Source organism: Protopterus annectens, chromosome 4.part0, assembly GCF_019279795.1.
Source record: "Protopterus annectens isolate FY-2018-M chromosome 4.part0, PAN1.0, whole genome shotgun sequence".
Classification (NCBI taxonomy): domain Eukaryota; kingdom Metazoa; phylum Chordata; order Ceratodontiformes; family Protopteridae; genus Protopterus; species Protopterus annectens.
Genome location: NC_056733.1, coordinates 1,289,396,315 through 1,289,409,834, shown reverse-complemented (window position 1 = coordinate 1,289,409,834; position 13,520 = coordinate 1,289,396,315). Strand labels below are relative to the sequence as shown.

At 42.7% G+C, this 13,520-nt stretch overlaps 1 protein-coding gene across 1 annotated transcript in view; it reads left to right on the top strand.

The window, feature by feature from the left end:
- LOC122800434 (vomeronasal type-2 receptor 26-like) overlaps window positions 1-13,520 on the top strand; it is a 243,397-nt gene that overhangs the window by 47,527 nt on the left and 182,350 nt on the right. The gene's annotated exons all lie outside the window — the stretch shown is intronic.

Below are 13,520 nucleotides of genomic sequence, written 5' to 3'. Positions count from 1 at the left end.
TTCTCCTTCTACTCTGCTTACCTTCTTCTTGGCACCTTTCCTCTTGATTGACCCTTCTGTTGTTTTATGCAATTTCTTTCCTTTCTTCCTGCAGATACCAAATATTTCTCCTTTCTGAACTCTTCCAACCTACACTATTCCATTCTGCCTTATTCTGCTTCCACCAAAGTATTTTACCAATATATATATATATATATATATATATATATATATATATATATATATATATATATGTATATACAGTTAATTTTTTATCCTTGTTTTTCCCATGCCTTAGTGGCAGTCTTTGATACCCATATCCCTTTCCCCTCATGACTGTGACTTACTATCTGTTGCGCTGGCTCCCCTAGCATGTTAACACACCTGTGTCTACAGTTGTCTTAGTCTGTGCCTATAGCTGTATTTTGTGTTATGCTTAAATACTTAGTTTGTTTTTACCTCTGGTATGTCAGTAGGTTCCCTCGCTTGTCTTTTGTTAGATGATCTTTTCTAAAAATGACTGAATAGAGGATATCACAAGCAATAATATCATACAGTGTGTGTTATTAGGGGAAACAATGCCTGCTCAGGGGTGTTCTGAGGTCAACACCACCTGAAAGAGAAATGACTCTATTAAATTGTTTTGTATTTTTTATTACTATATTTTTTATTCTTATGTAAAATAGTTCCTTGACCTAATGTTTCAAATATGCTGCAGCATATGTAATTGCTGGTGGTGGAAGTATGTTACTTCCAAAATATAAGATATGTATGTATTTGATTTCTGCATGCACTTGCACACACATCCCCATCCACCCATCTAGAAATTACAGCCAGTGTGTTGAATAAATGCACCTCATATATCTCACTGTGATTGAATGAATGAAGAAAAAAGAAAGTGTAAGGCATTCCAAACCCTCCATGCATCTTTACTGTTACTGATTTTCCTGCATAGTTTTACTCTGCCCATCACAGAATATTTGTTTCCTTTGGTGGTAAATTACTGAGGACTAAAGTCTGTCATTAACATTGACATTAGCATCACACTTTTTATTTAAGTAATGTATGCTTATGGGAGGTGTGATGATAGGAAGTACTGCCAGTCATGCCAGCAAAAATAGGGCAGTGGATTTGTAACATATGCCAGCACAGCTAGCTGGAATTTTTAAATAATTATATGTCATTTGTATATCAAACTGATTTGTACAGATGCTTGAAAATGTATTTGTGAGGTTTGCTTGTGTTGAAATGCATCAACAGTGTTCCCTGCTGCAAGGAAAAGAGATGTACATGCATTATTGTAACTGTTTAAATGCATTAATTGTAGCAGCATATACTAGAGGTTAAGAGGTTAATCCTAATCCACCTGACTTTGCAAAATATTCTTGAAATTAAATTACTTTATGGGTTAAGCCATAAAGATGTTATCCCACACATTTGAAGAGAGCCAGAGACACAGTCCCCCGGATTCTCAAAAGCTTGCTCGGAGTGCAAGATGAATGCAGGAGTCCACGCAGGCAATATGTCTGCTGTGCGATCCAGGAGTGCACAAGAGCTCCAGCACTAATCCTGCATGGACTAAGCCCTGGTATGCAAATCACCTCATTTGCAAGAGAAATTCATGCAAATGAGGTGATTTTTGCAATCCAGGAAGCTTGCAGTAGTCCGTGCAAGACTAGTGCTATCTGCAGAAATGTACTCGGTTAGTAACCGAGTACATTTCTGCAGACTACAAAACGGAGCTATGACAGGTCCAAATAAAGACTTCATATCACTGAGTAAGCATGCCAATGGCCAAGTATAAGGTCACTGGCATTGCAAACTGTTTAAAAAATGAAAAAAATCAACTTTTTTTTTTTTCGCCTATCTCGGCTGTTTAAGCATAGGGCAGTGGCATGCAAACGGGATCGGGGGGAAATAAGAAAATAAACATAAAATGAGCATTCTAACTAAAATCAGTATTCGGCCATGCAAGTCAATGGCAAGCAGAAGACAACCTGGCCAGTGAGTAGTGGTTGCTAAGGGGGGAGGCTCAGTGTGAGACATGTAACTATGCATTAGCAGGCAATCCTATGCAAATGAGGGAAAGGTTAGTGAATCCCAGTTTTCCCCAGGGTGTGAGGCAGGTCCCAAGAATGTAAGAGTATAAATAGCTAGGTGCAAGACTAGGATATAGGTGACATCATGGGGGGAGGTCAGGCATACTGTAAGTGGATTGGAGCCCTGTGGCTCGGGACTGCTCCAAGCTTAGCACAGCTAAGCTTGAGGTGTGTCCAAACTGCCTAGCACTCTTTACAAAGTGTAGGTGGGTGTGCACACCGTGCACCAGGTCTTACAGGAAGTAAAAGGAAGTTAAACCAGGAAATAGCAGCTCTGTGCACATTTGAGCACTCTGTTTGTGTGGAGCGCACACAGGCTTAAACAGGGAGGCAATGGGAAGGGAAAACAGCAGTAGGAAGGTAATCAAGGAGCACTAGCTTAGCTGACAGGTGAAATGTATCATGAACAGTCAATTACACAGGCAACAGCCTAGCCCAGCCCAGCACACCACACCACTATAAACTATGCAAACACCTGTCCCCCTTGTTTTTCCCAAAACTTCTGCACCACTGGTGTATACAGATGGAGACATTTTACAAAATGAAAGCAAGAGAAAAAATGTTAGATGCTGCTTTTGCTATCATAAACCAGCATGTTCTAGTGGCTGAGGGTGATGAGGATGTGAATGCTGCTGAGCAACCCACAGTGAGGAGATGGAGAAGAGTGTACAGACCCAGGGTAACCTACCAAGGGCTACATGCGCTGAAGATAGTGGAGCATTATAGGGTAGACAGGGACCTCCTACAGCAAATTGTTGAGCTGTGCCGACCATTCCTCACACACAGAACTAACAGAGGGGAACCCATCCCAGTGGATACCAAGGTATGTGTAGGCCTAAGAATACTAGCCACACGTACCTTCCCAAGGCCATCTGGGAATATGATGGGTATTTCACAGGCATTAGCATCCAGGGTACTCCACCAGTTCCTGGATGTCATGTCAGCACATGTCGGTGAGCACATATAATTCCCCATCACCCGTGAAGCATTGGCCAGCAATATATGTCTCTTCTATCAAATAGCAGAATACCCTAAGGTAGTGGGTGCAATAGATTGCATGCACATATGCATTAAAGCACCACCAGGTGAGCGGGGTAGGGTCTACATCAACTGCAAGGGCTTCTCCTCCATCAACTGCCAGGTCATGTATGATGCCTAGGACATTATAATGAATGTGTGTGTTGGCTACCCTGGAAGCTATCATGATTCCCACATCTGGCATCTGACACAGCTGTACCAGACATTTGCCAATGGGGACATCTCACACGGTCACCTAGTGGGGGATGCTGGATACACATTAGAGCCATGGCTGATGACACCCATCAGAAATGCATACACACCTCAACAAGAACTCCATAATGAGGCACACTCACAAACACGAATCATAATAGAGCGTGTGTTTGGGATGCTCAAGTCATGGCTCTGGTGCCTGGACACATCCGGTGGAGCTTTGCAGTACTCACCAACTACATATACCCAAATTGTCCTTGTATGTGCCATGCTACACAATATGATCCTGCAGAAATAGCTGCAGCAGGAACAGCATGGGGCAGGGCCACACAGCCCCCCACCAGTGCCAAGGCATGCACAGGCACAGAGTAACTCAGAGGAGGAACAACCTGAGCCTGCCCCAGTAGGCAGAAGGAGGTGTGCCCAGTATGCCCTGGTCTTGGCAAAGAGGCAATGTATAGCACATGCACTGACACAGTAGGGACCCAGGAATGACACCTCTCTCTGACTCGCACATACAGTAAAAGGGATGCCAAACATGACATTACCTGTGCTCAGCCATGTATAGGGAGTGTACTATATGCATCCGGCATAGGCAGCCCTGCAACACCACCCTCAGTACTGGGACACCCATAAGGTAAGTGACTCACACATGCCAGTTGGGGGGGGGCACATATCCAAAAACAGTTACAGCCAGTAGGATAGGTGTAGACAAACACAAACAAATGCTGTACTATGGCCTCTGAATGAGCCCTATGGGTAATCCCTCCCCCAGACCTACACAGACAGACTACAGCAGGCCAGGCAGGAGGATGTAAGTTGTGAAGTCTAGGAAGTCAGAAACTAATATGTAGGTAGTGTAAGCTAAGATCTGTAGTACACTGGTATGCCTCTAGCCAGCACGATAGGTAAGTCCACAGACTGAAATGGTGTACCCAACATACCAGTACAGTCCTAGCAAATGAGTAAACATGTCAGGTGTGCCCCACCATCCTACTTACACTTATAGTAACAGTCAACTGTGCCCCCCCACCCCTGTGCAGAAATGTAGAAACAGTCAGGTGCCCCCCCGCTTTGCAGAAATGTAGCAACAGTCAATGCCAAATAACCAATGTATACCCTGCAGACACAGCATGCTACAACACAAAGGTCAGCACCGCAGTACAAACTACCTGGACTTGATCCACACATGTAATATAGATGACCATACTGAGCATGGTCACACACTTAGACGAATGAAGGCAATGTCAGCCAACAACATACTGAAAGGTCATACCGGGCATGCTCGCACACTTAAACACATGAAGGCCATGTCTGCAAACACCAGTAGACCAGACATATCTGGCAGTTGCATTTCTTATTGAAGACACATGTCAGTATGCACCACTCCTGCCTTGCACACACAGTGGATGGGAATACAGACATATATGTAAGGACAACACACGATAATAAGCCAAGGATAGATGGACATAGATGTGTGGAAGAGGGTGACCGTGACAAGGAGCCATCTGGGCCTGTTCCACCCAGCACACAGCCAAAGGGCCCCAAACACATGAGGTGCAGGTGTCACTCACTGCAGATACTAGCCACCAGTATCTGTCAGCATGACAGACTATATGGTGCATGTGCCAGCTGTGCAACATGACTGTACAAGGAAGTAGTCACCTAGTAGCTGTATACACTTACCTGTGGCATATGATCACGTGTGTGCCTGCATGTGGCATGACAACCCCTACATGAATGGGTTATGGCCCATGCACACACCGCCCTCCCAATAGCAGTATCATGACAAGCCTGCTGAGGACATCAAATGTGAAATATACCTCTGGGAGAGCTGTAGCTCAGTAATCCCATGGCGCGTCCCATAACTGTATCCTGCTGTAGTAATAAACTAGTTAGGTAGTAGTTCTAACCCCAGACTTGGCAACTGTGTGAATGTGTGTTTGTGTGCGTGTCTCTCTGACTGTGTAGAGAGAAATGCTTTTTAGCCTAATCACAGTCTGTACATTTCATATACTCACCTTTGGCAAGGCTGCTGATGTCACTCACCTAGCAATACACCTCTGGGAATATCATAGCCCAGTAATCTCCATAGCAAGTCCTGTAACTGTGTACTGTTGTAGTGTGATAAAGTAGGTAGGTAGGTGTTCTAACCCCAGACCGAGCAGGTGTGTGTGTCTGTGTGTGTCTGACTGAGTTAAAAGCAATGCTTTTTAGGCCACTCACACTTCGTACAATTCATATACTCAACTTTGGCAAGCCTGCTGATGTCACTCACCTGGATATGCAACTCTGGGAAAGTAATAGCCTAGTAATCCCTGTAGCATGTCCTGTAACTGTGTACAGCTGTCATGTGATAAAGTAGTTAGGTAGGTGTTCTAACCCGGGACTTGGCAACTGTGTTTGTGTGTGTGTATGTCTGACTGAGTAAAGAGCAATGCTTTTTAAGCCACTCACACTCCGTACAATTCATATACTCATCTTTGGCAAGGCTGCTGATGTCACTCACCTGGAAATACAACTGCGGGAAAGTAATAGGCTAGTAATCCCTGTAGTGCATCCTGTAACTGTGTACAGCTGTCATGTGATAAAGTAGTTAGGTAGATCTCTAACCCCAGACTTGGCAACTGTGTGTGTGTTTGTGTGTGTGTCTGACTCAGTAGAAAGCAATGCTTTTTAGGCTACTCACACTTCGTACAACTCATATACTCAACTTTGGCAAGGCTGCTGATGTCACTCATCTAGAAATACACCTCTGGGAAAGTCATAACCCAGTAATTTCCATAGTGCGTCCTGTAACTGCTTACTGCTGTAGTATGATAAAGTGGTTAAGTGGATGTTCCAACCCCAAACATGGGAACTGTGTGTGTGAATCCGTGTGTGCGTGTATCTCTGTATGTCTTAGACTGAGTAGAGAACAATGCTTTTTAGGGTACTCACACTCCTTAGAATTCATATACTCAACTTTGGCAAGGCTGCTGATCTCACCCACCTAGAAATACACCTCTGGGAAGATTATGGCTCACTAATCTCTGTCACTCATCCTGTAACTGAGTACAGCTGTAGTGTGATATAGAACCGTGGTAGGGTTCCATTTCCATCCATGGCAGTTCTGGATGTTTTGTATGTGCTCCAATGTCTGTGTATGGAGGAATGCATTATAGGCTACACACACAGTACATTTCAAATGCCCTACTTTGGCAATCCTGCTGATGTCATTCATTGTGAAATACACCTTTGGAGAAGGATTTCTCTAATAATCCCTGTGGTGTGTCCTATTACAGCTCCATGCTGTAGTGTGATGTAGACCTTGGTCAGGGGTTCTATACTCACACATCAGTTGTGGATGTTTTCTGTGTGTGTCTCACTGTCTGAGTAGGGAGCAATGCATTTTAGGGCTAGTCACTCACAGTACAGTTGAAATGGCCTTCTTTGTAAATCCTGCTGTCATTCAATGTGAAAAACACCTTTGGGAAAAAGTAATTCAGTAATGTCCATGTCACATACTATAACTGCGTAGTGCTGTAGTGTAGTAACCTAGTTAGGTAGGGGCTTAACTCCCAGACATGATAGGGGTGTCTGTGTGTGTGTGTTTGTAACTTACATCATGTGTAGAGGTGGTTGTGAGTGTGTGGGCAATGTATTGGGAATTTTGCTTATTTCTTTTATGGTGGCCCTACTATATACCACAATATCAACCATACAGGGATAGCAGATGTAAATTAGCTGAGAGGCTGGGGTACAAAGCCATACCCATACATGTGACATCAAGGCCAGCCACTTGTTTGGCTGTGAGGGGAAGCCTATTTGTACAAGAAGTATAGTGTGTGGGGCCTCTCAACCTCATTAATGGTGAATGTGGACATATGTGTATTTGTTAATCTGCCATTGCTATCTACAAATGTATGGCCATATATACCTATATAGATTTATACATCTGCTAATATATATATATATATATATATATATATATATATATATATATATATATATATATATATATATATATATATATATATATATATATATATATATATATATATATAAAACTATGTCCGTATACATCTACATAAATATATATCTGCGTACACATATGTAATGTGCTGTATATATGTAGACATATAGGTGTAGATACATACATCTGTCGATGTAGGCATTTGCATGTATATATGTGCATATATATTGATATATATGTATATAGTTTTAGAAATTAATATATATGTATATATATATATATATATATATATATATATATATATACATATCTAGATATGTTTTATCTGTTTAGATATTAATATAGGTACACACACATACATCTAGATATTGATATACATTCTCTGTACTGTTGCATGACTGGAGTGGATGATATGTTTCTGCAAACATCAAATCTCTTTGTATCTATCGTGGCTTAGTGGTAAAGCACTTTTTCAATGGTGTGCAGGGTCTTTGGTTTGAGCCTCGCAAGAGCTGTTTTTTTTTGCTGGGCAGAACACGGCCCATTGGATACACAGTGATTAAGGCACTTTAAAGCAGCTGTAAGTAGGTTTGCATGGGTTCCTGCAGAGCTAAGCAATGCCTACACATGTTAAGCAATTCAGCAGCTAACTGAGTATAACAATCTGTAACCAGACTTTAGCAGTGCTTACCTCCATGCAAACCCACGCAAACCTACATACAACTGCCTTAAAGTGCCTTAATCACTCTGTATCCATCTGCCCTTGTTCTGCCTAGCAACAAAATAAACAACCTCTGCTAGGCTTGAACCCAGGACCATGCACACCATAGCCCAAGTGATTTACCTCCAAGCCATCTCAGATATACATAACCCTACTGTATTCACAAACATATCATCCAGCCCAGTCATACAACAGTACAGAGAATGTATTCCAACATGTAAATGTATGTGTGTGTGAAAATATATTAATGTCTAAACAGATACAACATATTGCTATATGTAAATATATATATATATATATATATATATATATATATATATATATATATATATATATATATATGGGTCTACCTGAGATGGTCGACAAGCCATTTGATCGACACTCATTTGGTTGACAATTCATTTGGTCGACAGATAGATTTGCCCCCCTCCCCAATGTTGTGTGACCCTGGAGTTGATATATATATATATATATATATATATATATATATATATATATATATATATATATAGTTAGGGGTGGTGTGGGGGGCACAGCCCCCCACATTGGGGGGGTGTGGGGCAAAGCCCCCCACATCAAACTGCTTGTCGACCATCTCAGGCAGACCTATATATATATATATATATATATATATATATATATATATATATATATATATATACATATATACACACACACACACACACACACACACACACACACACACATATATGTAGGCAGATATGTATATATATATATATATATATATACATATGTATATATATATCTGGGTCTAGGACACATGTTCGACTAGAATATGTCTGAATCACAAAACATCGAACACACATACACGAAAGAGCTTAACATCAAAAAGCGCTTCTGTGTATGTGTATTTCAAAAAAAAATCTACATTTCTGCAGGGGGGCTTTGCCCCCCTGCACCCCCACACACCCCTACTTTATTAATCTCACTCCGAGATTGCACTACAGTGGGGAAAAGGGAATTTTCCCTTACCCGCACTGTAGTCCGATCTAAGAAACAGTCACGCATACACAGAAGCGCTTGTCGATGTTAAGCGCTTTCATGTATGTGTGTTTGATGTTTTGTGATTCAGACATATGCTAGTCGAGCATGTGTCCAGATCCCATATATCTATATAGGTATATACGGACATACATCTGTAGATAAAGTGGGAACATAGCAGAAACAGATATGTCCACATGCTCCATTAATGGGTTTGACAGGCACAAACATACTCAATGCACGAATAGGTATCCCCACCCCACAGCTAAACATGTCTGTCCTGCAATATACTACCAACTGTTGCAGATGCCATAACCAGGACCTTACATGGCAAGGGCACAATATGTTAACAGTACTCCATCCCACCTGTATGATGTCAGGCTGGTATCAGTAACATTTCATGCAGTATAATCATGCTCATAATGACTCCTATTTTGCAGTAATCTGTTACCTTTGTTAGCCAGAGTCCTGTACTGTTGGCCTGTACTTCAGAGATGTAGATGCCAAACAACAGTGGTCCCAGGACTGAACCCTAAGATACTCCACTTGTCACTTGTCTGGGGATGGATTTGGAGTCAGTTACACCTACAGTTTGGGTTCTGTCAGTAAGCCATGTGGCAAACCAACAAGTGGCATAGGGATGTATGGCCGGATTAGTATGTTGATCTATGTTTCCAGACTGAGGGATGGTGTTGAAGGGCTTGGCGAGGTCCACATAGGCTTTGTGGACTGCCTTACTCTCTTCAACAGCTATGCAGACTGAGTCAAAGCTGTCAATCATTTCAGGAGACAAGACTAGCCCTTCATGAGCCCAATCTGTGTGGGGTCCAGTGTTTGAGGGTTGCCAATGTCTGCATTCAAAACATCCCTGATAATGCATTCCATGGCCATGCAGATCAGGCTCGTCAGACTGATGTGATGGTAGTTCCAGGGATCACTGGTGGATCCCCCCTTGTGGAGTGGGATAACTGCAGCTGTGCACCACTCAGTGGGCACCAGGCCTGATGCAAGGCTATGATTGCACATGACAGTTAGGTGAGTTGCCATTCCATTTTGTAGTTCATGTAGTACACAGCTCAGGATGTGATCTGGTCCCATGGATGCTGTATTCTTAGTTGTGGGTAGTGCATTTTCTGCCTGTGTGGCTGTGATTACTGGGCAATGGAACCCTTTCCATATTGACATGGGCCCTTTTGGGGGTGTGCGGGGGTGAATGTTCCATTAAATCAATCTGGCAGAATATTGGCACATTCCGTGAGAGCCGTCTATGTAATGCCATTCTCTTGCAACTCAGAGCACTTCTGAGCATTGCCAGTTAGAATTCAGACATAACTATAGAATTTCATGTGGTTGTCTGTGGAATCTGTGGTGATTTCAGTTACATAATCAGCTTTGGAAGATTCCATGAGGGATCTCAATGTCTTACTGGAGCTGGTAATGGAGTTGTTTGCATTCTTGGATTATCCTTTTTCCTTCAACAGTGTCTATGATCTGTTGTATACTCTGTTAATAGCAGGAGACCACCAGAATGGATTGAGTATTTGGAAGCTGAGCGTCGTGGTTCTATGTGGGATGTCAGGAATCATGCACAAGTGGCTGTGCTCATACAGTACCTTTGTGCAGGATTAATCAGTTGAACTGTCAGCTCCTGTCTCTATGGGTGTCACAAACATTGTCACTTCTGCCTTGAGTAGCATGGAGTTGGCCTTAGAGAGGTTTTTTACATTTTACGGACAACTGTATATATATATTCCTTTCACATGTTCAGTTTGATTAATCTATGGTGGGATTACTTTTGTGGCACTGCAGTCCCATGTACTGTTGTGATGGCTGAGTGGTTAATTACTGTGACTCTAGTGTACAGGTTCCTGCGTTCATGACCTGCAAAGGCAGGTTATTTACTCAATACAATTCAAATTCCCTACTTTGCCAATCCTGCTAATGTCAATCACTGTGAAGAACACCTTTGGGGAAAGAGTACTCCAGCAATCTCTGTGGTGCGTGCTATAATAGTGTAATGCTATAGTGTGATATGGAACTCTGGTAGGGGTTCTATTCTCACACATGGGAGTTGTGGATGCTTTTTTGTCTGTTCCTATGCCTATGTAGAGAGCAATGCATGTTTGGCTAGTCACACTCACTACAATTCATTCGCTCTACTTTGGCAGTCCTGCTGATGTCATTCACTATGAAATAAACCTTAGGGGAAAGAGTACTCCAGTAATGTCTGTGGTGCATTCTGTAATGATATAGTGCTGTACTGTAATAACTAATTAGGTAGGGGTTCTAATCCCAGATGTGACAGGTGTGTGTGTGTGTGTGTGTATGTGTGTGTGCGTGTGTCATAATGTGCTGATGTATGGCATTCATGTCCTTTGTGGAGGTGGTTGTGAGTGTGTGACAACTGGACCCAATGTTGAGTGTGTTTATACAATTTCTTATATGGTGCCCCTAGCATAAATCACAATATCCACCATGCAGGAATAACAGATGTGATATCAGTACATAGTCAATCACGGTTTCGAAACCCGGGACTGGTAGGTGTAGGTGTGTGACACAAACATGCTTACCTTTTACTTTCCCAACCAACCTTGACTTATTTTTGCCTCTGCCTCTCTCACTCCCTCTCTGGTGGATGTGGAGACTTACACCTGCTTTGCTTAGGCAGTGGCATGTGTATTGTCAATGATGCTCATGATCAGCTGATGGCCTCTGCACAGATTACAGCCCTCCTCTAGCTGATTGCATGTGGAACAGCTGTGTTAACATTCCCATAGCCAATTGCATGGGAACACACTCCAATATCTAGGAACATCTTGTTGGTGTTGGGCATTTTCATTCACTGTGAGCAGGAACTAGATCTGTTGTTTGGCAAACAGCATCACAGATGGATTGGGGACTTACCTCTGACAACAAACACTGTGGAAACAGGCCAACACACAGGAGGGGAATGTGCCTGTCCTGACTACAGATTGTAAGTCCTGCTATACTGCAGTTGAGGTACTACTGGTTTAACAGGGTGTGTGTGGATATGGCTGTCCTACATGTTTTAATACTTGTCATGTCAGTGCTACGTTTATGAGGAATCCCCATCTGTAGGGTCATCTGCAGACTGGGCAGTGTGTGGTGCCTTGTGTTCCTTGTGCTACCCATAGAGCACCTATCTCTCAACTGCAGAAGGTAGTGTGAGGATTGCAGTCAGTAGATGGTGACAGCCAGGAGATTTACTGACGTCATATCCCTCAGAGGACATATGTTGCATCAAACCCTGTTACGACAGGAAATGTATGAGGTCATCACAGCAACATGTCAATATTGGGCCTGTGTTTGTGCCTCCATCCACAACCCTGTCAACCTTTGTACATATGTTATGCAGTAGGGGCTGCATATGTTCTGTACACCATATTCATTGACAGCATATATGATAAGCCAGTGAGATATCAGACTGCTACACATGCTATGTATAATAGGAGTTATATTTTAGGACATAGCCTGGGCATTCTGTGGTTGTGTGTACAGTATTGAGGTATGTGTAAGTCTGGTAATTGTTGACAGTGTGTGTATAGTGCATATGTACCTTGGACTGTGTAGAGACATTGGTAGATGTCATTGTTCTTGGTCCTTTTCTATCTGATGTTATATGCTGCTCCACTTTATGTCACCTTATCAGCTTACATGTTTGTAGGGGTGAACACACACATGTCCTAAACCACAGACAGCCATTGGACCACACTGTGTAGCGGCCCAGTATATGTAGGGTTGTTGTGTGAATGGCTCATATGAGGATGGTGTACATCAGATAGTCCATATACTGTGATAGTACACTAGCTTACAATATGTGGCTGTGGCTGTGTTCACATTGGTTGTGGTTATGTACTTTCACACAGGTGTCTGTTACTCTGTGATGCAACATGTCTGTAGAGCCTGCTATCTATACAGGTACATGTGTATTCCCACATAGGAGATGTAGCCCAGTGTTGAGTCAGTCTACCTGTAGCCTGCACTGTGGTTTGTTACATGTTTAGCAGCTTATTGTACTTATCCAGTGAGATGTCATGTCCAGATACTAACAGATGTACTGCTGACTGGCCACCATGACAGTCATGTATGTCAGACAAAGCAGTGGGATGACTACATATGTGACATCCCCTTGCACAGAGAGGGTGGGACTGTTGGGGCTGAGGTAGGGCTCCACTCCATGTGCAGGATGTATGGTGAACATATATGTATAAATAAGTATGCATATATCCATATAGATATGTACACATATACATATCTTGCTTACCGTATGACAACAGTTTTGCACATATGTGCCTGTGTTTCAGCCTCTGTCCTCCACCTACATACCAGGCTTTGCACATATGACATGCTTTCAGGGGTTGTTATGTAGTGGGCTATGTGTATGTCATGGTGTCATTCCTGCCATCACTCCACTGCTGTTGTGTCCCCCACACATACTGGGGTGTTGGGGCCATATATGTGGGGGTTTCACTTACCCAATACATGTGTGCCCTAATGCACTCCAGAGGCCAGT